The sequence below is a fragment of the Rhinolophus ferrumequinum genome, chromosome 14 (genome assembly GCF_004115265.2).
Source record: "Rhinolophus ferrumequinum isolate MPI-CBG mRhiFer1 chromosome 14, mRhiFer1_v1.p, whole genome shotgun sequence".
Lineage (NCBI taxonomy): Eukaryota > Metazoa > Chordata > Mammalia > Chiroptera > Rhinolophidae > Rhinolophus > Rhinolophus ferrumequinum.
The window spans coordinates 25,341,805-25,366,322 of record NC_046297.1 but is presented as its reverse complement, the minus strand read 5'-3'; positions in this window follow the sequence as shown (position 1 = coordinate 25,366,322).

Genomic DNA, 24,518 nt, shown 5'->3' with positions numbered 1-24,518 from the left:
CTCCCACTGAAGCCTTTTATTCTCTCTCATGCTGTAGCATTATATTTTCCCTTACACTGTTCCATTTCTCACACAATCCAGGGGGTTTCCTGTGAAGTGGGCTTTTCCTCTGTGAGCAAGTCACATGGATCTCATGGGGGGATGTCGAGAGCTTCTGAAATTCCAAATCTTTTCCTGCACCAGATTCCATGCCTGTGTGTTTTAGCAGCTCTTTTTACTCCTGCAGAGAGCTGCCCAGATAGGTGAGGTGGGGCAGAGTGTGTTGTGAGAGGAGGCTCTGAGCAATGGTGGCAACTACAAACACTGTTATCTTGCCCCTAATGTTCCTTCTCTTTCACTGGAATTAATTGTGCTGTAATCTGTGGCTGTGGGGCTGTAGTTTTTAGAGGTGTAAATATTCTGTTCTTTTGATCTGACACTGCTACTGTTCCAATTCTAGCACTGGGAATGTGGTGTGGGGCGAGCTCTGGGGTGGAGGGGTTCAGCTAGGCTCTGTGCCTATGTCTTCCATCCTCTGCTTGGCAGCGAGAGCTTAAACCACTGTTCTTACCCTTGTTCCCTCAGTCTTTGCTCAGAGGTCTCTGCCATGAGCAATGGGTTCAGCTGTGTTATATGCTGATCCCTCAGGCAGTACTGTGGGCCATAAGGGGAGCACTCGCAGTCAGAGTTCTTCCCTCTCCTGTGACTGCAGTAGCTCCAGAATGCAGGGAGGTATGAACTCCAGTCTGAGTCCTGCAGCCTGTGACCTGCTACGGCCTGCATCTCTTCACTTCCCTCTTCCCTCCCCAGCCTCCCCCCACCCGCCTCACCCAATTTGCCCATCGTTAGATGATCCCAATTGCCTGCCTCTTAGTCTTGCCTGTATTCCATGCTGGGAGTCCTTTGTGGAATTATAGCTGTTCGATTTGTTGTAAATTCCAGGGGAAGATTTCAAGAGGCTCACCTCACGCCACCATTTCAGTGATATCTCTGGAGCTTTTTTCTGTTCTTTTATTTGGGACATGTTTCTTTATATTCTCATTTTGGCTGTCTCCCTGTGTTTGTTTCTTTGTATTAGATAGGGCTGCTATGTCTCTTGGTCTTAGTAGAGTGGCCTTATGTAGTAGGTGTCCTGTGAGGCCTAGTGGTGCAGTCTCCCTGGTCACCTGAGCTTGGTTCTCCAGGTGTTTCCCTTGTATGGTTTTTGTGTTTCCTCCTGTTACAGTTGAGCCTTATTTTCTGTTGGCATACCAATGGCAGGGTTTTATCCTTAGGCTGATTTGTTATGAGGACTGGCTGTGACTACAGTGGAGGATCTCTTGTGCAGGGGATGACCCTACAGAGCATGGTTCTATTTAACAAAGCTCTTGTACCTACCCAGTCTGCCCTTTGTATGTGTCATCTGTGGAGGCAGCCAAGTGGTGCTCTGGCTGAGTTTGAAGCCAACCACCAGTCATGCTTGTCTAGGGCCTCCTGGGAGGGGCCAAGATGCAGGCCAGGTAAAGCTGCAGCCTGTGCCCTTTCTGGGGCCACCTGGCATGAGCCACAAAGCAATATGCATATGACAGCCACCTTCACTGGATTTGGAGATGCCTGAAAGAGGCCAAGCCATGAACCAAGCCTGGCTGATGCTAGCACTGGGCTTCATGTTGCTTAGCAAGAGGTATGGGGCACACCAAGACCAGAATCTACTTGTTTGAGATTTCTGAACCTTTGAGAAATTTTAGAAAAATCTGCACCATGAACCAAGACAGGGTGTTGGTGTGGAAAACTCACTGGAAGCAGCTTATGTGGGCCAGCAAGTTGGGTGAGGCAGAGTCGGGAATCATCATGGCAGGGTGAACAGTGTTAACTAGGTAGATGGAGGTATATGGTGGCTGCCTGTGTTTGTATGCTGGGAGGGCCAAATCAAAGAACAATGACTTCTGCCTGCACGTCTGTCTGGGAGGAAGCTGCCCCTCCAGCCTTCGCCCTTGAAACCAAGCAATTCAGTTCCTTCCTACGTGTTCCTGGTGCCTTTTGAGCTTCTTCCCCAGTGCTGGAGCTCAGAGTGAGTAAGTCTATACATGGGCCCTTTAAGAGAATGTTTGGGATTCCAGTAGCCATATATGTCACTCAACCATGACCTCTACTGGTTTTCAAAGACAGAAGTTATGGGGACTTCTCTCCCTGGCCGTGGAAACTTGGGATGGGGAATCTGCTGTAAGGCTGAGACCCCTTGCTCTTCTGGGGAAATTCTGCAGTTGAGATATCTTTCCCAATTTTTAACTACCACACATACGTGTAGGACCAGCCCATTTCACATCTCCACCTCTGTTACCAGTCTCGGTGTGGCTTTTTCTGCATTTTTTTAGTTGTAGGACTTCTGTTCAGCTAGAACTCAGGTGATTCTCAATGATGGTTGTTGTATAGATTAGTTGTAATTTTGATGTGGTTGTGGGAGGATGTAAGCACAGCATTTACCTACTCTGCCATCTTGGCTAGAAATCTAGGTTAATGTTGTTTTCATGACTGACAACACAATATCCATTCTGTAGCCCATGGATCAAAGAGTACTTGAGATTTCCAGGTCTCATTATTTAAGAAATACATTTCATAAAGTTATAGCTGCAATATACAGTTATTCCTCTGGTGAATCTGGGCAAAGTAAATTGAAAACCCTCTGGAAGGGATTCACCATTTTAGATAACATTAAGAACATTCATGATCATGGGGAAAGGTCAAAATATCAACATTAACAGGAGTTTGGAAGAAACTACAGATTCCTAATTTGGATGAGTGGTTCAAAACTTCAGTGGAGGAAGTACAGATGTGATGGAATTAGGAAGAGAACTAGAATTAGAAGTTTAGTTTGAAGATGTGGATGAACTGCTTTAATCTCCTGATAAAACTAATGAATGAGAAGATGCTTTTTATGGATGAACAAACAAAACAGTTTCTTGTGATGGAATCTACTTCTGGTGAAGATGCACTGAAGACGTTGAAATGATTTAAAAAATATTATAATACTATACAAATTTAGTTGCTCAAGCAGTGGCAAGGTTTGAGAGAATTGACTCTAGTGTTAAACAAGTTCTACTGTGAGTAAAGTAGCATCACATGCTGCAGAGAAATCATTAATGAGAGAAGTCAACGGATTTGGCAAAAACTTTTTGCCTTATTTTAAGAAATTGCCAAAGCCACCCCAAACTTCAGCAACGACCAACCATCCTGATCTGTTAGCAGTCATCAGAACTGAGCCTAGTACTTTTAACAGCAAAAAAGACTATGAATCACTAAAGTCTCACACGATGGTTAGCATTTTCTAGCAATAAAGTATTTTTTAAGCTATGTACATTGTTTGTTTAGACATAATGCTATTGTTCACTAATGTCACAGTATAGTGTGAACATAACTTTTAGAGGCATTGGGAACCCCCGAAAAATTTGTGTGACTCACTTTATTGTGATATTCACTTTATTGCAGTGTTCTGGAACCAAACTCAGTATCTCTTGTGGTATGTCTATATACGGTATATCACTTTTAGAGCAATGTTGATTCACAACAAAATTGAATGGAAAGTACAGAGAGTTCCTGTTTTCTCTCTGCTCTCACACCTCCATAGCCTCTCCCAAGATAAACATCCTGTGTCAGAGTGATGCATTTGTTACAAGAGATGAACCCACCTTGACAAATCACTAGTTTTCATTCTTGGGTTTGTACAAATGTAAAATGACATGTATTCTCCATTATGGAATCATACAGAGTAGCTTCACTGCCCCCCAAATCCTTGGTATTCCACGTATTCATTCTTCCCTTCCCCTAAATCCTTGACAACAACTGATTTTTCTACTGCCTCCATAGTTTTGCTTTTATACAATGTTATATAGTTGAAATCATACAATATGTAACCTTTTTATACTGGCTTCTTTGAGTTAGTAATATGCATTTATGTTTCATACATGATTTTTTATGCCTTGTTAGCTCATTTCTTTCTAGTGATGAATGATATTCCATTGTATATATATATACCAGTTTGTTTTATCCATTTATCGATTGAAGGACATCTTTGTTGCTTCCAAGTTTTGGCAATTATGAATGAATCTGCTATAAATATCTGTGTGCAGGTTTTTGTGTAACCACAAGTTTTCAGCTCATTTGAGTAAATACTAAGGAGCATATTTGCTGGATCTTATGGTACATGTAAGTTAGTCTTGTAAGAAACTGCCAAACATTCTTCTAAAATTACTGTAACATTTTCCATTCCCACCAGCAATGAACGAGGCTTCTATTGCTCCACATCCTCTCCAGAATTTCGTGTTTTAAGTACCTTGGATTTTAGCCATTCTAAAATGTATCTCAATGTCTTAATTTGTGATTGCTTATTTGACAACTCTTTTTTTTAAATTAAAGTTTATTGGGGTGACAATTGTTAGTAAAGTTACATAGATTTCAGATGTACAATTCTGTAATACATCATCTCTATATATCACTGTCTTTTAAAAAAGATTTTTATTAATATATAGCTAGCATACAACATTATATTTGTTTCAGGTGTACACCATAGTTCAACATTTATATACCTAAAGAAGTGATCACCATAAGTCCAGCAACCATCTGACACCATAGCATGCTATCACAATATTATTGATTGTATTTCATATGCTATACATTACATTCCCATGATTTGTTTGTTTTATACCTGGAGATTTGAACATCTTATCCCCCTTTACCATCCCCCTCTTTTTAAATTTTAAATTAAAGTTGACTTTTGATGTTATTTTACATTAATTTCAGGTGTACAGCATAATGATTAGACATTTGTACAATTTAAGAAATAATCCCCCTGACTAGTCTAGTACTTACCTGGCACTATACAAAGACATAGTTATTACCATATTATTGACTATATTCCCTATGCTGTACTTAACATCCCCATGACTACTTTGTAACTATCAGTTTTTACTTCTTACTTCCTTTAACTTTTACACTCTGCCCTCCTAATCACCTCCCATCTATCATTTCAACAAATTTAGTACCCATCTGGCACTATACATAGTTATTACAATATTATTGACAATATTCCTTATGCTATAACTTATATCACCATGATTACTGTGTAAAAACCAATTTGTATTTCTTAATCCCTTTCCCTTTTTCACTCATTCCCAATCCCCCTTCCATCTGGTAACCATGAAAATAATCCTCTGTGTCTATGAGTTGATTTATGTTTTGTTTGTTAATTTTGTTCTTTAGATTCCACATATAAGCAAAATCTCATTGCATCTGTCTTTCTCTGTCTGACATTACTCAGCACAATTCTCTCCAGGTCCATCCATGCTGCTGCAGTTGGTAAGAACCCATTCCTTTCCTTGGCCTAGCAACATTCCATTGTGTATATGTACCTCCTCCTCTTTATCCATTCTTCCATCGGCAGACACCCAGACTGCCTCCACATCTTGTCCATTGTAAACAATGCTACCATGAACATATAGATGCACATATCTCCTAGAAGTAGTGTTTGGGTTTCTTCAGATAAATACCCTGAAGTGGGTGCTTCTTTGTCTCTTATAGCTTTTGTTTTAAAGTCTATTTTTGTCTAGTATAAGTATTGCTACTCCAGATTTTATTTTTACATAATTGCTTTTTTTAAATTTCCATTTTCATGAAATATTGTTTCCTATCCCTTTACTTTGAGTAAGTGTGTCTTTCAATCTGAAGTGAGTATCTTATAGGCAGCATATGTTAAGGGTTTGTTTTCTTTTCCATTCAGCCACCCTATGTTTTTGATTAGAGCATTTAATCTACTTACATTGAAAGTAATTGTTGATAGATATGTTGTTATCACTATTTTATTATTCATATTTTCTGGTTTTTTTTTTTTTTTTTTTTTTTCATCTTAAAAAAGTCCCTCTAACATTCCTACCAATACTGGTTTGGAGATGATAAAGTCCTTTAGCTTTTTCTTGACTGGAAATATTTCATTTATCCTTTGATTTTAAATGATAGTACTCTCAGTTGTAGGTCCTTGTTTTTTTAAATCACTTTGAATATTTTGTGCCAATGCCTTCTGGCCTACAAAGTTTCTGTTGAGAAATTGGCTGAAAGTCTTATGGTAGCTCCATTTTAGGTAACTAACTGCTTTTCTCTGGCTTTTAGGATTCTCCCTCTATCTTTAAACTTTGGCATTTTAATTCTAATGTGTTTTGATGTGCACCTCTTTTGGGTTCATCTTTTTTGGGACTGTCTGCACTGCCTGGCTTGTATATCTATTTCCTTCACCAGGTTAGGAAAATTTTCAGTCATTATTTCTTCAAATAAATTCTCAGTCCCTTGTTTTCTCTCTTCTCCTTCTGGTACCCCTATGATGCGAATATTGTTATGCTTGATGATTTCCCAGACTTCTCTTAAACTATCCTCATTGAGGGGTGCTTTCTTTTTCTTTTTATTGTTCTGATCGGGTGTTTTCTGCTACCTTATCTTCCAAATTGCTGATTGAATTCTCTGCTTCATTTAGTCTGCTGGTGACTATTGTTGTCTATAATCACTATGCTGTACATTTGATCTCCAGGGCTTTTTTATCTACTGGGAGCCAAGTTTGTATCCTTAATTATCTCTCCAATTACTCCCCTCCCTATCTTCTGCTCCTTATAACTACTACTCCTATTTTTTTGATGGGCGGGGGGAAGGGGAACAGGACTTTATTGGGGAACAGTGCGTACTTCCAGGACTTTTTCCAGGTCAAGTTGTTGTCCTTTCAATCTTAGTTGTGGAGGGTGCAATTCAGCTCCAGGTCCAGTTTCCATTGTTAGTTGCAGGGGGCACAGTCCACCATTCCTTGCAAGAGTCAAACCCACAACCTTGTGGTTGAGAACCCTCACTGCAACCAACTGAGCCATCTAAGAGCTCAGCGACAGCTCAGTTCAAGGTGCAGTGTTCAATCTTAGTTGCGGGGGTGGGGGGCTTGGGGGGCGGAGCCCACCATCCCTTGCAGGAGTCAAGGAATTGAACCGGCAACCTTGTGATTGAGAGCCCACTGGCCCATGTGGGAATCAAACCAGCAGCCTTCGGCATTAGGAGCACCGAGTTCCAACTGCCTGAGCCACCAGGCCAGCACACTACCCTTCCTTTTTAAGACATTCCCACCCCTGGTGTGAGGCAAATGATTTAGGTAGATGTAAAGGAAAACACAAAGGTTGTGTTGGAAGATTGCTTTTCTATTGCAAGTTATACGTTGTTATCTATGTTATGCTATATCTTTCAGAAGGCTTTTTCTTTAATAACATAAAATCAAATTATGGTTAAGAGTAGTTTTTTAAAATCTGGGTTGTGGGGAACAGGAGTAGTAGTGAAGAAAATGAAAACATAAGAAAAGTGATATTTGCCTTTTCATGCCTATGCCACCAACATGGGTCTAAACACAGAATCAAAGCTCAACAATCTTTAGTAAAGGTAAGCAATATTTTTGTATGTCAAGTGGAATTAGTAAATTCAAATGAATCAAGTGAGAAAGTCTAAATGAAAAATTCTTCCCCAGCCAAGCAAAGAACTGAAATTTATTTTATTTGAAATTGCTATGCATTCATGTAAAGGGCATGAAAGACAAAAATGTAGAGTGTGAATATTAAGAGAACTAAGAAAAAGAGTAAAACGTAATAGAAATTCTTTTTCATAAAAGTAAAACCACTTTGTAATACTTTAAAATTATTTTCTATTTCGATTTCATAAAACCTTTATTTTTGAGACTATGAATTTTATGGAAAGGACATTAATATTTATTAGTAATAGCAAAGATAAATGTTTTTTTAAAAGATTATTATCATTTTAATTTAAATATCATTAAATTGCACATATCCATGAAAAGCTTCCTGGATTTCATTTTCTAATATTCTATTACTACTACTTTGTAACTGTTCACTAGATGGCACAAAGAGGCCAGTTATAGAAATCATGTATTTTACAGATGCTGGAAAGGCTTAAGTGTTATCATGAAAGTTCCTCTAAAGAACCTCAAGGACTACTCTGAACTAAAAGTATTGGGGTCACTAGGTGTTACCTTAGATGCACATTTGGGCTGAACGTGATTTCTCAATTGGCATCTATCTCCTTTTTAATAGCTAAGATATATTGATCCATATTAGAAAATGTAAGATATTACTATGTAAATCAAATGTCTAATAATCAATTTATAAAAGTATTGTTAAGGGTTAAAATTCTAAGTATTACAATGATTAATTTTTATTTGAAAAAAATTTTTATATTATACCTTGAAAATAATGGTCCTTTACACGACATAGTTACTTGTTCACAATTTTTATTGGCATTTCCTACCTTCTTTTCAAGCTAAGGAATAAATAAAGAAGATAGGCTCGTATTGCATTGTAACTTTGGGCTTAGTTATGGCAGGCTTAATAGCAAACAAATGATAATACAATCAAATCCATTACCAAACTAAATTATATTGCATTTATAAAGACACCTTAAAAAACCTCTCATGACCCCCAACATTGGGTTCAGTGCCTTTCCCATATGCCCTTGTACACTCTAATCTGTACTTACCACATTATAACACTTATATTTTATAATTAAGAGTTGCTTGTTCACCTCCCATACTTGACTTTGAGCTCCTTGAAGGTAGGAGCTATGTCTTATCAGCCATTATATTCTTAGCATCAGCCTTTGTGGACAGAACTCAGGAGACACTTCTATGAGTTAGGAGGGTGGGTTCTATTAGCCCATAGATACTGGCTTGTGTCTCTGGTCCACCACTTACCATGTAAAATTTTAGGCAAGTTACTTAAGCTCTATAAATTGGTGGTTAAAAATAATAAATGAAGATAACCATAGTAGCTATTCCATAGAGCTTTGTTGAGTATTAACGGAGATAACAGATTTAAAGCACAGTATCTGGAACACAGATATCAATAAATGTTACTTTTTATTACTATTATTTAGAAATATTTGTAGAATAAATGGATCTTAAATTATCTGAAACAACTATTTATTTTAGATTATTGATATTGCTGTGACGTGGAAATTTCTCATACTTTGATGTATAGAATTAGGAGAACGGTAAAATAAGGTGGTTGAATATGTAGAAAACCCAGACACACTATTTCTATGAAGTCAGAAAGTTTATCTGAAACTTGGAAATAGGCTAAAAATCTCTAGCTAGTCTTTCAGTGCAGTGCTGGGTTTGATTTTGTCTGGACAATTTACCACTGTAGAAGCAAAGGTTAACTTGTTGATTTTTGCCTGTTAGAGATGCAGGTAACTCCTGTCCATTCATCAGTTAACCCAGAGATTGTTGTCTATGGTCATACTGGACTTAAACCAGTTTTATATCTAATGTAGTAATCATATTCTAACATTTTCTTGTCAAATTGCCTATATGTACATGAATTCCTAAGTGCTTTTAGACTTGACTTAACATCTTACTGGCTCCTTCATTGATTACTAAGTTAAAAAATCCTTCACACAAATTTATATCTGCATGAGAATAACGATTTTATATTTTTGAAAATTATACTCTAACACAGTGCAATGTAACAATATTTTAGCAAGTTGTGAATCTCAACTCTGACAGTTAAAGGGTAGAGACATTTCCCCAAGAATTTGAGGAGCATAGTATAGTATATAGTATGCTACCATACAACATCTATATATCCATTTGATTTTTTTTTGATGACTTATACTTAGCAATTGGAAGTTAAATGTAAAGATATAACATATTCAACATTTGTTGACATTTGATCAACCCTGATGGCATAAGTGATTTTAATTTAATTCTCATAGAAGGAGGTTTTGGAGAGAAAAAAGAAAGAACAGTAATAGTAACAAATCCACAAGTTTTCTTACAGTTCCTTTGTCCTGTAAGAGAGCAACATTGTTTTTGTTTTTTAATTAAATTTATTGGGGTGACATTGGTTAATAAAATTATATAGGTTTTAAGTGCACAATTCTATAGTACATTATCTGTGTGTTGCATTATGTCTTCACCACCATAGCCAAATCTCCTTCGTGTTCTTAACCACTGCTACTTTTGCTCAATTTAGCTCTCTTTACTGACATTGGAAACAGTAGATCTGGAAACAGAATCGGTAGGTACCTTTGCTTTTAGCCCCCATATAAAAATCCTCTGTTCAAATACATAAGGTAGTAACCAAAGTAAAATCTAGATTTGGTTTAAAGTTGGCAAAGGAAAATTTTCTTTTCAAAGAAAACAATTTTGGAAAGGCTCCATAAAGCAAGCTGAGAAGCAATAGGCTCTTGTCAAAGAATACCACAGTAACTAAATGCAGACGAAGAAGAGAACTGAGCTTGAGATTTTCCTGAATATTCCTGATGGCCAAAGAACTTCTTGGCAAGATGAATACAGGATTTTTTTCTTTTTTTCCAGAATCTAACCATTTTAGTTTTTATCACACATAGAAAATAATTTTGATCATCTGTATACGTTAGCATTATCCACTTTATTCGTCGGGACATTCTGGCAGGCCAGAAAACAAGTTTTTGGCGTAAGACAAAAACTATCCTGTTGGCATTAATAATAACAATTCTTTATAAAATATATATGCCATCTCTAGCTCTCAGTTATTTTTTCCTACTCTGACTTGGCAGCAGGTTTGGCATTTGCCCCAGTAACAGCCACATATTTGATTCAAAAATACAAACAATAATTTGCACCAATCTCTTTAGATAAAAGCAAATATGTCAGAAACCCCTACAATATGGAATGGTTTATACTATAATTATTTGAAAAATATTTATATTTTGATTATATATGTATGCATATATACACACTTACTAGTTTATACTGTAAGTATTTGAAAAAAAATTGAGACATTGGCTAAAACAGTGTATGTCCGATACTTAATTTTATTTCTATATTTCTATATTTCTAAAGGTACTTTAAATTTCTTAATGTTTCTAGTTAATGTTACAAGTTTGAATATCTATCATTACTTTATTGTGTTTATATTGACCTGCCAGTTAATAAAATGTACTTGCTAAAATATCTGATAAGCACCTTTTTAATATACGTGAATGTAAAAAAAGCATGTTTTAAGTAGCTTAAAAGAATCTAATTCTTCCTCACTTACTTTTGTTATTGTTTCCCAAGGGTGAAAGGACATTGCTTTTATAGTGATATAGTGCCGCATAGGAACATTTCTGACCAAAAGAAAATTACTTTAAAGGCATGAAACCAGGCCACACTCACCCCTGATGACACAAAGTTCTGAGAGGCAAATAATGAGCAGAAAATTCAGGTCATTTCCCGGAGCAAGAGGACATTTCAGCTAAAAAATCATGCATGATCAGCATGCTGATTTACCCAGCACAAAATAGCTTTTATCTAGAAAGAAACCAAATCAGAAATCCTTTCCTTTTTTTAGTTTTATATAAAAGAGTGTTAATAAATAGTGCTCACAAAGAAAATGATTATAGCTAACCACATCAAAATATCTAAAAAAGTCTCTATTCAGTCATTCAGATTCATAATATCAAATGTCTAGATATAGCCAACATGCAGACATTTGGCAATGTGTAGACAAAATATCCAAATGGCCACCTTCTTTTTTTTAACTTCTATTTGAATATTTTAATACGGGAGAAGAGCTCAAAGGAGTGAAAATGGCTGAATGTGTGCATCTCTTAATTAACCTATACATTCATTCAACAAATAAATATATAAAGTCTTGCTATGTGCTCAGTATGAACTACATATTAAAGATAAAGCAGTGAGCAAGGCATGCAGAGTGTCTGACCTCATAAGCCATGTATGGAGTTCATATTCATTAATTGAACATTTCTTCTCTGCTTCTCTGTACTATGCTAACCACTGGGAAATATAGGAAAAGGTTTCTATGGTGGAGATGGACACGTCCAATGCCAGCCAAATGTCCTGTCACTGAAGTAAGCATGAGGTGCTATGAGAATGCATTAGGAAATAAATCTGTAATGATGTTTTATCTTACGTAGCTGCTAAATAATGATTCTGTCAATAAGAAAGAAACTATTTTATAGTATTAAGCCAGGTAGTTTTTAACTGATCTGTTGTTTTACGGTACTTTTGCTATTGTTTCCCAATTGTGAACCATCTGTCTTAGAGAGTTTATCACTGAGGTTCTGTAAGGCTTTATATTAATTACTTAAAGAAAAGGAAAAGAGAAATAAAATTCAGAAGTAAATGATGAGGTGTCATGACATTTGATGTGGCTTTTGACTTATAAACAAGAATTTGAGGTTAGAGCCCAGGTTTCCTGCATTGGAGCCTGTCACTTCCCTGGGACACATGTGGCTGACGACTCAGGTTTCACGTGGTGCACCAGCCACATTTGGGGGTTACCTTTCATTTTTTCCCTCTTTCTCTTCTCAATAGCAGTCATTGTAAATTTCAGCTTAAAAAAATGAATAATTTGGAATATAATCTGCACAGCTGTAGGTCAATTATATAAAAGCAGTATAACCTAACAGGTCCAGGGCCTTTTCTTTCCTGAGTATACAGAAATCTGCTTTTATCTTTAGTTTTATTAGAATGTTATCTCTAAGATTGCCTGAGTCTTAAGGAAATAAACTCCTTCAGTGAAATGTTAAAGGAGAAGACCCATGTTCAGACTTTACTTCAGGCCAGGCAATTATCTGGTATTACACGCTGTCCCCCAAATTCCTTTGACTCATTTTCTCTGTCTCCAACACTGTTTCCCTCTTTTTCTCACACTTCTCTATTAAATCGTTTGACAGTGTTTCATACTTCTCATTTATTGTAAATATTTCTCTATGCTATCTCCAGGTCATCACAAATTAGCGTTTCCAAAACCCCATTACTATTCCAGGTGGCTATAAAATGGTTCTTGCTTAAAGACTAAAAGAGGTTGTGTAATCACATATAATTGAATACAGAACTACCTTCAATATTTATCAGTTTCATTTTGGGGGGTGAAAATGACAAAAACACCATCTTGACAATTAAAGAGACTCATATGGACAAAACAGCAAGTTGGCTGAATTTTCTTCTTCTTAACTGGATATCCTGGACTTGGAAATACATACATAAGAAATTAAACATCTGTATGTCCTCTTTGGAGAAATGTCTATTCAGGTCCTGGGTGGGAGGGGTGTGGTAGATGAGGGAAAAGGATGTCAAATATATGGTGATGGAGAGAACTGACTCTGGGTTGTGAGCACACAATGTGATATATAGATGATGTATTACAGAATTGTACACCTGAAATCTACGTAACTTTACTAACCATTGTCACCTCAATAAACTTTAATTAAAAAAAAGAAATTAATCATCATAAAATGTTAGATTTGTTTTAAAAATATTTAATAAATGTTCTCTATTTTTACAGAATACAATCTAAAACCTTTATCTTGTCAACAATTCAAGGTTCACCATAATTTAGCCTCAGTGAAATGTTAAATTATTTTTTTAATCGAGGTGAAATTGTCATAACATAAATTTAAGCATTTTAAATGAACAATTTAGTGACATTTAGTACATCCACAAAGTTGTGCATCCAGTACCTCTATCTAGTTTCATACATTTTCATCACCCCAAAACAAACCGTGTACCCATTAAGCAGTCATTCCCCATTCTCCTCTTCTCCCAGTCTGTGGCAAACACCAGTCTGCATTCTGTCTCTAAGGATTTACCTATTCTGGATACTTCATATAAATGAAATCATACAATATGTGACCTTTTGAGTCTGCTTCTTATACTTACCAAAATGTTTTCAAAGTTAATTATTTTGTAACATGTATCAGTATTTCAGTTTTTCCTATGGCTGAAAAATATTCCATTGTACCATATATTTGCTCATTCATCAGCTGATAGCCATTTGATTTCTTTTCTACATTTTCTATCATTCACTATTATGAATAACGCTAATATGAACATTTACATGCAAGTTATTATATTTCATTTCTCTCAGGTGAAAATGAATGGAATTTTAGAGTCATATGGTGACTTTATGTTTAACCTTTTCAGGAACCATCAGACTCTTTTCCAAAGTGGCTGTACCATTTTGCATTCTACCAGCAGTGTATGAGAGTTCTAATTTCTCCACATCCTCACCAATACTTTATAATAAGTATCTCTTTTAAAAACATTATAGCTATTCTAGTGGATATGAAGTGATATCATATTATGGTTTGATTTGCATTTCCCTAGTGACTACTGATGTTGAGCATCTTTTCATGTGCTTCTTGGCCATTTGTATATCTTCTTTGGAGAAATGTCTGTTCAAGTCCTTTGCCTTTATTTATTTATTTATTTACACCTAATGTCACCACAAGCCTCAAAAGTGATGTACATAAAGTTCTAAAATAAAAATGCTGTTGCATTGAATAGTTCATTAAATTTGCATTTATTTGTGGACTGAAGCTGAGTGGATTAATAGCAAAATTTTCATTGAAAAACAATGCCCTGTAAGATCTAAATGTGAGTCCACTTTTTAATTGGATTGTTTGTCTTTTTGTGTTGAGTAGTAAGTGTTCTTTACATATTCTGGATTCTAGATCCTTATCATGTATATCATTTGCAAATACTTTTCCCCATTATATAAGCTATCTTTTCACTTTCTTCATAATGTCCTTTAGTCTGCAAAAGTTTTGAATTTTTGATGAAGTTCGATTTACCTATTTTTTTGTTGCTCATGCTTTCAGTGTTAAATTTTTAATTTGAAATCAAAGAAAAGATGAAGAAGTAAAAAAGCAGCTTTTTGGCTCAGTCCTATTTGACTGCCTTTAAAAAAGTGAAATCGTAAATTCTGATAGACTTTGCTTTCTCTTCATTATTTTAGTGGTATGAAGAACAAAGAGGCTTTTTTATATTTATAAATGATAATTTTTTTCTGAGAATTTGCCACTCATCTGAAGTAGCATTTTTATTTCAAGAGGTAGAAATTTAGCCTAAGGGATAAAGTACAGATTGCTATGTTTATAATCAAAGGGCTGTTTTCTGGAAGTCTGCATTTTATATATTTTCTTAGAAAATACTGTGGATGTTTTCCCATATCAAATGACAATACCCTAATCCTAACAAATACATACTAGAAGAGAGTCTTGTGAAAGCTACTAATGTTTATTGCATATCTCCAAGTGTCAAGCACATGGGAGATCTTTGACACAGATTATCCATTTAATTCTCTAACACCTCAGAAATGGACTGCATTATCCACATTACCACATTGTTATGACTATCTAGTTTAAGGCTTAGGGATATTATATAACATTTGCTTTAAGTCATTCAGTCTGTAGTTGGTAAGTGTAACTAGAGCTATAAAATTTCAGTTTGAAAGCCTAAGACTACAGATGCCATATTTCAAAGGGAAGTCATCATTTTGAAAAGTGAAGTTGATCATACCTTCCCCTGCCAATAACCTTTCAGCAGATTCCTTTTGTTTTTAGGCTGAAGTATAAGGTTTACAAGACTATTCTAATCCTTTGCTTACCACCCCACCTCATTTTGTTTACCTACTCTCTTTTTTTCTTCTCAACCGTAATGGCATTGTCTGCCTTCTCACATCCCTAACATTTCACCTATTGCTACTATAATCAAAGTATGTTGAATGACCTGATGACCTTTTCTTTACCGCATGTATTCTATAACACACTGAGGAGAGGGGCAAAACCTAGAAAATAGAATTTTGGTTAGAACCTTAATAACTTAGAGTTATCCAATTGCTCATCTTCAGATCTGGAGTTGGCTCGTTGAGACATGGGAATATCTTACTCTTCCAGACTCCACATTGACTTTAGCAAAGTTGAGAAAGGATCCCAAAACTTCCATGTAACTTCACTTCTCCCTGATCACCACACTGCCAGAGGCAATAGTTAAGAGCCCCAGAGAGCTGTGTGATCCTGGCAAACCCCTTCTCCTCCTCCCTTCTTCCTAATACAACTCCAGCATTTCAGTCTGCCAGGAGAACAACAGATATAATAGTACAAGGCCCTTTGTTTCTATTTATATCAATCACCAGAAGAATCCCCAGACTCTCAAGCCACCACTCCAAACTTGAACTCTATCTTCTATTCCTTCTCAACTCCTGAAACCCTTCTCCGGAAGCTGAGATTATATCCATTGAGTAACTTCCTTATGAACCTCCTAGGACCTCTTCCTTTTTGCTCTAACCAAAATCTAGACCACACCTGAAAATACTGCTTCCTTGTAGCTTTCTAATGTTGTCTATTAATATTTTAAATTCATTAACCCCTGTAACACTAGGCCTGGAAGTAGAGTAGCTCTGTTCATTGCTTTTTATTGCCACATCCATACTATTGTCATGCCATCCTTCCTAAAAAGTCTGGTTTTGCATTTTATGCCATTAGTCCATATTATTTTCTATTTTTTTCCTTTTTTTTAAATTTATTGGGGAGACAATTGTTAGTGAAATTAAATAGATTTCAGGTGTACAATTCTGTATTACATCATTTATAAATCCCATTGTGTGTTCACCACCCAGAGTCAGTTCTCCTTCCATCACCATATATTTGATCCCCTTTACCATCATGTCCCACCCACCAGCCCCCTTACCCTCTGCTAACCACTAAACTATTGTCTGTGTCTATGAGTTTTTCTTTCTCATTTGTTTGTCTTGTTCTTTTGTTGTTTTTGGTTTATATACCACGTATTCAGTGAAATCATATGGTTCTCTGCTTTTTCTGTCTTACTTATTTCGCTTAGCATTATACTCTCAAGATCCATCCATGTTGTCACAAATGTTCCTATATCATCTTTTCTTACCGCCGAATAGTATTCCATTGTGCATATATACCACAACATCTTTATCCATTAATTTATCGAAGGACATTTTGTTTTTTTCCATGTCTTGGCCACCATAACAAAGCTGCAATGAACATTGGAACACACATGTCTTAATGGATAAATGTTTTCAGATTTTTTGAGTAGATACCCAGGAGAGGGATTGCTGGGTCATGTGGTAATTCTATTCTTAATTGTTTGAGGAACCTCCACACTGCCTTCCATAACGGTTGCACCAGTCTGCATTCCCACCAACAGTGCATGAGGGTTCCTTTTTCTCCACAGCCTCTCCACCACTTGTTAGTATTTGTCTTGTTGATGATAGCCATTCTGACTAGGGTGAGGTGATATCTCATTATGGTTTTTATTTGCATTTCTCTGATGATTAGTGATGTTGAGCATTTTTTCATGTCTATTTGAAATTTGTATGTCCTCTTTGGAGAAATGTCTCTTCAGGTCATCTGCTCATTTTTCAATTGGGTGGTTTGTTCTTTTGTTGTTGAGTTTCATGAGTTCCTTGTATATTTTGGATATCAGCCCCTTATCGGAGGCACTGTTTGCAAAAATCATCTCCCATTCAGTTGGTTGCCTCTTTATTTTGTCGATGGTTTCTATTGCTGTGCAGAAGCTTTTAAGTTTCATATAGTCCCGTTCGTTTATTTTAGCTTTTACGTCCATTGTCTTTGGAGTCAAATTTATAAAATGCTCTTTGAACCCAAGGTCCATAAGTTTAGCACCTATGTTTTCTTCTATGCAGTTTATTGTGTCAGGTCTTATGCTTAAGTTTTTGATCCATTTTGAATTAATTTTGGTACATGGTGACAGATAGCAGTCCAGTTTCATTCTTTTACACGTGGCTTCCCAATTCTACCAGCACCATTTATTGAAGAGGCTGTCTTTCCTCCATGGTATGTTTCTAGCTTCTTTGTCAAAAATTATCTGTCCATATTTATGTGGTTTTATTTCTGTGTTCTCAATTCTATTCCATTGGTCTATGTGTCTGTTTTTCTGCCAATACCATGCTGTTTTGATTATTTTAGCCCTGTAGTACAAGCTAAACTCAGGGAGTGTGATAACTCCAGTATTGTTCTATTTTCTTAAGATTGTTTGGGCTATTTGGGGTCTTTTGTGCTTCCATACAAATCTGACGATTTTTTGTTCTATTTCTTTAAAAAATGGCATTGGGATTTTGAAGGGGATTGCATTAAATCTGTATATTGCTTTGGGTAATATGTCCATTTTATCTATGTTGATTCTTCCAATCCATGAGCATGGAATGTCTTTCCATCTCTTTGTGTCTTCTTCAATTTCTTTCAAAAGTGTCCTATAGTTTTCAGCATATAGGTAGGTCCTTCACATCCTTGGTTAAGTTTATTCCTAGGTATTTTATTCTTTTTGCTGCAATTGCAAAAGGAATTGTTTTTGTATTTCTTTTTCTGAGATTGCATTGTTAGTATATAGGAATGCAATGGATTTTTGTATGTTGATTTTGTAGCCAGTAACTTTACTGTATTCATTGATTGTTTCTAATAGCTCTTTGGTGAAGTCTTTAGGGTTTTCTATGTATAGCATCATGTCATCTGCAAAGAGTGACAATTTAACTTCTTCATTCCCAATTTGGATGCCTTTTATTTCTTTCTCTTGCCTGATTGCTCTGGCAAGGACTTCCAACACTATGTTGAAAAGCAGAGGTGACAGGGGACAGCCCTGTCATGTTCCTGAACGTTGAGCAAAGGGCTTCAGTTTTTCACCCTTAATTTTGAGATTAGCTGAGGGCTTGTCATATATGGCCTTTATTATGATAAGGTATTTGCCTTCTATACTTATTTTATTAAGTGTTTTAATCATAAGTGGATGTTGTATCTTGTCAATGCTTTTTCTGCATCAATTGATATAATCATATGATTTTTGTCCTTTATTTTGTTTATATGATGTATCACATTGATGGATTTACGGATGTTGAACCATCCTTGTGCTCCAGGGATGAACCCCACTTGGTCGTGATGAGTAATCTTTTTAATGCATTATTGTATTTGATTTACTAGAATTTTGCTTAGGATTTTTGCATCTGTATTCGTCAGAGACATTGGTCTGTAGTTTTCTTTTTTTGTGTTGTCCTTACCAGGTTTTGGTATCAGGGTAATGTTGGCCTCATAAAATGAGTTAGGGAGTACTCTCTCTTCTTCAATTTTTTGGAAGAGTTTGAGCAGGATTGGTATTAGATCCTCTTTGAAGGTTTGGTAGAATTAACTAGTGAAGCCATCTGGTCCAGGACTTTTGCTTTTGGGAAGGTTTTGGATGATGATTCAATTTCGTTACTGGTGATTAGTCTGTTTAGATTTTCCAGTTCTTTATGGTTCAGCCTTGGAAGGCTATATGTTTCTAAGAACTTGTCCGTTTCTTCTAGGTTATTGAATTTGGTGGTATATAGTCCTTCATAGTATTCTTGGATGATCCTTTGTATTTCTGTGGTGTCCAGGATAACTTCCTCTTTTTCATATCTGATTTTGTTAATTAGTGTCTTCTCTCTTTTTATCTTAGTGAGTCAAGCCAAGTGTTTGTCAATTTTGTTAATCTTTTCAAAGAACCAGCTCTTTGTCACATTAATTTTTTCTATTGTCATTTTGTTCTCTATTTCATTTGGTTCTGCTCTGATTTTTGTTATTTCCTTTCTTCCTCTGACCTTGGGTTTCACTTGTTCTTCTTTTTCTAGTTCTTTAAGGTGTAACATGAGGTTATTTATTTGGGATTTTTCTTGTTTCTTGAGATAGGCCTGTAATGATATAAATTTCCATCTTACAACTGTTTTTGCTGCATCCCAAATATTTTGGTAGGATGTACTTTCATTGTCATTTGTTTCTATGTATCTTTTGATCTCTCCTCTAATTTCTTCTTTGACCCAGTCATTCTTTAAAAGTATGTTGTTTAATCTCCATGTATTTGTGTTGTTTCCTGCTGTCTTTTTGCAATTGATATCCAATTTCAAAGCCTTGTGAGCAGAGAATATACTTGGTATGATTTCAGTCTTCTTAAATTTGCTGAAGCTGATTTTATGTCCCAATTTATGGTCTATCCTTGAGAATGTTCCATGTACACTAGAAAATAATGTATAGTCTGATGTTTTAGGATGAAGTGCTCTATAAATGTCAATTATGTCCATTTCATCTAATGTGTCATTTAGGGCTGCTATTTCGTTATTTATTTTCTGTTTGGATCATCTATCTATAGCTGTCAATGATGTATTTAAGTCCCCTAGTAAAATTGTGTTTTGGTCAATTTCACCCTTTAGTTCTGTTAGTAGTTGCTTGGTATATTTTGGTGCTCCCTGATTGGGGGCATAACTATTGATGACTGTTTTGTCTTCTTGTTGTATAGTCCCCTTTACCATTATGAAATGTCCCTCACTGTCTCTTGTTATCTTTCTCACCCTGAAGTCTGTTTCATCAGCTATCATAATGGCTACACCTGATTTTCTCTGGGTACCATTTGCTTGGTGTGTCAATTTCCACCCTTTCATTTTGAGTCTATGCTTGCCCTTGTAGCTGAGATGTGTCTCTTGGAGACAGCATATGGTCGAGTTTAGTTTTTTGTTCCAATCTGCTACTCTGTACCTTTTTATTGGTGAGTTCAGTCCCTTTACATTTAGGGTGATTTTGATATGTGAGCATTCCTGTCATTCTTTAGTTTTCTGATAAGGCTGTGTCTCCATTGTTTCTTTGCCTTTTTGTTGTTGTCTACTATTTCTGTGTAGTGGTATTCTATGATGTTTCCCTCTATTTCTTCTTTTATTACAGTATATATTTCAGTTCTGAATTTTTTTTCAGTGGTTACCCTTACGTTTATGTAAAAGAAAGTTTGATATTTAAAGTATTCCATTTCCTTCAGCATGCTTACTTTCTCCATTCCCATATTCCGGTTCAGGCCTTTACTCTCCTCCTTTACTCTCCTCCTTCATTTCTAAAGGATATCTTTGCTGGATATATTATTCTTAGCTCACAATTTCTCTCTTTCAATAGTTTGAATATTTGGTTCCACTCCCTCCTGGCTTGTAGAGTTTCTGCTGAAAAATCTGATGATAATTTAATGTGCTTTCCTTTGTAGGTTACCATCTTCTTTTCCCTGGCTACCTTGAGGATCCTTTCTTTGTTGTTTATTTTTGACAGCTTCAATACGACGTGTCTTGGAGAAGGCCTGTTGGGATTAACGTAATTAGGTGTTCTATTTGCTTCTTGGATTCGAGGATCCAGTTCTGTCCACAAGTTTGGGAAGTTCTCATCAACAATTTGTTTGAATATATTCTCTGTTGCCTTCTCTCTTTCTTCTCCTTCTGGTATGCCCATTATTCTTATATTGCTCTTTCTGATGGAGTCAGAAAGTTCTTGTAGATTTCTTTCATTTCTTTTAAGTCTCAATTCTCTTTCTTCTTTCATCTGTGTAATTTCCAGGTTTCTATCTTTGATGTCACTGATTGTTTCCTCCCTCTGGTCTACTGTACTACATAAGCTGGTTATTTCATTGTTAATTTCTTCTGTTGAGTTCTTAATCTCCAGAAATTCTATTTGGTTCTTTTTTAAAATTTCAATGTCTTTGGTAAAATGCTCATGTTGTTCTTTGTGTTTCTGAGTTCATTAAACTGCATTTCTGTGTTTCCTTGCATCTCGTTGAGATTTTTCAGAAGTGCAATCTTGAATTCTCTGTCGTTTAAGTCTCATATTTCCATATCTTTGAGTTCATTTTCTGTAGACTTTTCACTTTCTTTCTGAGCTGTCTTGTTACCTTGGTTATTCCTGGAAATAACTGATTTATTATTTCTCTTCCTAGACATATACAGGAGTGTGTTTTGCTACAGATTGATAGGAAGAGGTCTTTCTTTTGTTTTCCAGTACTTGTTGGTAGAATGTTTTATTTTCTTTCCGACTGCAGCCTTTTTTGTCTCTCTCACACGGTAGTGCTATGTTTTCTCTGCACTATTCCAGCTTCTCACACAATGGGGGGATTCCCTGGGAGACGGGCTTCTCCTCTGTTAATAGTTCCCCTGGGTTACAGGGCCCAGTTTCTGTGTGGGTATGCGGAGGGCTTTTGAAGTTCCAAAGGTCTTCCTGCACCAGATTCAGAGCCTGTATGTTTCAGCAGTTCTGTTAACTCCTGCAGGGATCCACCTAGATAGGTGGGGCCAGAGGCAGGTTGAGTTGTGAGAGGTGGCCCAGAGCAATGGCAGTGACCACCGCCATAGCAGGTCCTGCTTCCACAGCTCCCTCCCCTTTACCGGAACTAGTTGGGCTGCGAATCTTTGTCTGAGGTCCACAGTTCTCAGAACAGCAAATATCCTGTTCTTTTGATCTGACACTGCTATTGTTCCGCTTCTAGCACCAGTCAGGTGGGGGCGGGGCGAGCTCTGGAAGGGTAGGGAGGGGGCAGCTAGTCTCAGTTCCTAAGGCTTCCGTTCTTTGCTTGGCAGTGAGGGCTTAAACCACCGTATTCAGCCTTCTTCCCTCAGTCTTTTCTCCGAGGTCTCTTCTGTGAGCTTGGGGTTCAGCCGTGTTATATGCTGCCCCCTTAGCCCTGTGGGCCATAAGCGGAGCCCTAGCAGTCCAAATTCTTTCCTCTCTCGCAGCTGCGGTAGTTCCGTGATGCAGCGAGCTTGGAGCACTGAGCTAGGTCTGCTTCCTGTGCCTGCCCGAGCGGCTCCATCTCCGCACTTGTCCCTTCCCTCCTTCCCCACTTGCACGATTCGCCCACCTTTAGGTGGATTTAGTAGTGGTCCTCTTCGTCTTGCCTGTCTGCTGTGCAGGGAGTCCTTTGTGGAGTTATTGTTGTTGGATTAGTTATAAATTCCAGGGGAGCCTTACAGAGGCTCACCTCATGCCGCCATTTTGATGATGACCCCTATTTTCTAACCCTCCTTAGTGCAGTAATCTCCAGATTCTGTCTTACTCCCCACATTACTCAAAGGTGTTAATGCCTGCACTGTCGCTTTCTTTAACATTCCTGCCTTATTTCCCAGTTTTATTGAGATACAATTGACATATAACATTATGTAAGCTTAGGGTGTATACAGTATACAGTTACATTATAGTTTAAGCTAACATCTCCAACATGTCACATAATTACCATTTCCTTTTTGTGGTGAGAACATTTAAGATCTGCTCTCTTAGCAATTTTCCAGTATATAATATAGTATTGTTAACTAATACTATATACAATGCTATGCATTAGACCCCCCAGAACATATTCATCTTCTAACTGGAAATGTCTTAAATCTGAGTCTTTTAGTATCCAGACAGATGATCCTGCAGTATATTGGCTTCTTTATTTCCTTGTCCTCTCTTATCCAATGACCTTGCCCCCACTGATTCCTACTATGTATTCCCAGGGTTACATTCTATACCTGTCACTAGAAATAACTGTTTCCATAATGTCAAATTTATGGATGCCACACTTTGACCAACACCTCCTATCTATATAAATCACTCCCTCTAATGCCTGAACTCTAAACACTCCTTCATCTTCAATGGGGCTTACGATCCACTTTTCACTTTGTCATAAAACCACATGTCCTAACTTTTCTCTTTATCCAGTTTAAATGCCATGCTGTATGTTTATAATTGATTATAATTATTACTTCGCATACATTTACATCAACTTCAACTCTTTTTCTTTCTTTGTACCAGCTTAGAAAAATTCCATGGCAGAAGACATCCAGTTCAATTTATATCTGCACAGTGCAAGTGCAAATGGCAGTATTTCATCTTTTCTTATGGCTGAATAATATTCTGTTGTATATATGTACCACATCTTTTTTATCCAATCATTTATTGAAGGACATTTCAGTTGTTTCCATGTCTTGGCCACCATGAATAACGGTGCAATGAACACAGGGATACATATATCTTTATGGATAAATGTTTTTAGATTTTTTTGGGTAGATACCCAGAAGAGGGATTTCTGGTCATATGATATTTATCAATATATTGTTAAGTTTTTAAGGAACCTCCATACTCTTTTCCACAGTGGCTGTACCAATTTGTATTCCTACCAGCAGTTTATGAGGATTCCTTCCCCGCCTCCCCACAACCTCTCCAACACTTGTCATGTTGATGATAGACATTCTAACAGATGTGAGGTGGTGTCTAATTTTGGTTTTGATTTGCATTTCCCTACTAGTTAGTGAATTTGAACATCTTTTCATAGGTCTATTGGCCATTTGTATGGAAAAATCTACATAGGCTGATCAACAATAAGAATATTAAAACAATTATCAAAAGCTTTCCAAAAAGTAAAAGTTCAGGACCAGATGGCTTCACTAGTGAGTGCTACCAAACATTCAAAGACAAATTAATACTTGTTCTTTCAAAAATTGAAAAAGAGGCAATACTTTCTAACTCATTTTATGAGGCAAACATCACCCTGATACTGAAAGTTGGCAAGGATAATACATACACACACACAAAACAACATTGTCTTTATCAAATTATCTATTGAAGGACGCTTCAGTTGTTTCCATGTCTTGGCCATCATTGAATAATGCTGCAATGAATATAGGGATACATATATCTGTGATACATATATACAATGGAATATTACCTAGCCATAAGAAAATATGAAATACTGCCATTTGCTACAACATACCCATGTCATGGTCTTGAGATTATCATGCTAAGCGAAATAAGTCAGACAGAAATATTTGAGAACCGTATGATTTCACTCACATGTGAGATATAAAACTGAAAGCAACAAATGAACAACACAAAAACTCATAGACACAGACAACTGTTTGGTGGTTACCAGAGGG